General features: G+C 35.0%; 1 protein-coding gene across 2 annotated transcripts in view; it reads left to right on the top strand.

Moving 5' to 3' along the window:
- Nucleotides 1–1230, top strand: part of LOC111089330 (LIM domain transcription factor LMO4.2-like) — a 126753-nt gene that overhangs the window by 123687 nt on the left and 1836 nt on the right. The window lies entirely within an intron of this gene.

Below are 1230 nucleotides of genomic sequence, written 5' to 3'. Positions count from 1 at the left end.
GAGGTGTTGTTTGTAATTATAACAAATAACAGCTTTCATAATCAGACGAAATGTTTTAAGAAAACAAACAAAACTATTTGACTCGCAAAATTATTTAAACGTATTATTTTCGCAGTTTATTTCGGTGAAGTTAAAATGACGCCATTTTGCTATTTGACTTTAGTTACAGCAGACGATCAAATTTGTTCGTATATTCAATCTTTCTTTTTTTTTTTTTTGGTCATTAAATTAAGTACTGAAGATAATTCAACTGCTTAATAATCAAACTCATTATTCCAGCAGTTGTTTGTAGAAAAGTTGTAGTTCTTACATAATATTTGAGGAATTTAAGTGTATATTTTTCAAAACGTGATCAGCCCCCTGAAGCTATATGTGCGTGCGTTCTGAAAGTAGCTGTCAAATTACACTATTTGGTCAGACAAGAGCTGTCAAAGAATTCGCAGTGATTTTGTCTTCCCTATAGTTTACAAGTTCGAAATTTGGGACGGTTGTGCGCAGATATCCTGTTGTACAGCTATGCACTAAAATTCTAAAACAAAATAACTTTCCCCGTGCAGTGACGTAAGTATGCCCCCGCAATTACGGGTGGGGGCGAAAGGCCTGACAAACTTAAGAATTGCCGACAATGGGAATATATGTAGAGGGTCCAATTACTCTTTATGCGGAGAAGGACCCGTCTTTTGTAGTTAAGCCACTCTCCCCATGTCAAGGTCACACAGATGTTCTATAACCGTATAACGTGTAAATGTTTTTGTTATTTTGTTCAGATGTATATGTAATTTTGTGCTTAAAAGAGTCGGCGCGTAATCTGTGTGTATATACGCCTTGGGATTGACCTTTTATTTTTGTTCTTAATAATAATGAAGGAGTGAAACATTTTTAAACCATATTTTCTATATACAGTTGAATGTTGTCATGGAAAACCCCCCACAATCGAAGTAGTTACGAAGGTTAACAAGGCTGACTATTGCCGCTTTGTCAGTGAAGTGTCTGCTTTACAATGAGTTCATAAAAACGCTTGTAATTCTTGTAGTGAACGTAAAATCAGCCCGCGATTTCTTCTGTGCCTTACCATAAATCAAATCAAACAGAAATATTTCACGTGCCTTACCATACATTAAATCAAACAAATATTTCACGTGCCTTACCATACATTAAATCAAACAGAAATATTTCACGTGCCTTACCATACATTAAATCAAACAGAAATATTTCACGTGCCTTACCATA

Source organism: Limulus polyphemus, unplaced genomic scaffold (genome assembly GCF_000517525.1).
Source record: "Limulus polyphemus unplaced genomic scaffold, Limulus_polyphemus-2.1.2 Scaffold118, whole genome shotgun sequence".
Classification (NCBI taxonomy): Eukaryota; Metazoa; Arthropoda; class Merostomata; order Xiphosura; family Limulidae; genus Limulus; species Limulus polyphemus.
This window is presented reverse-complemented; position numbering and strand designations above follow the sequence as displayed.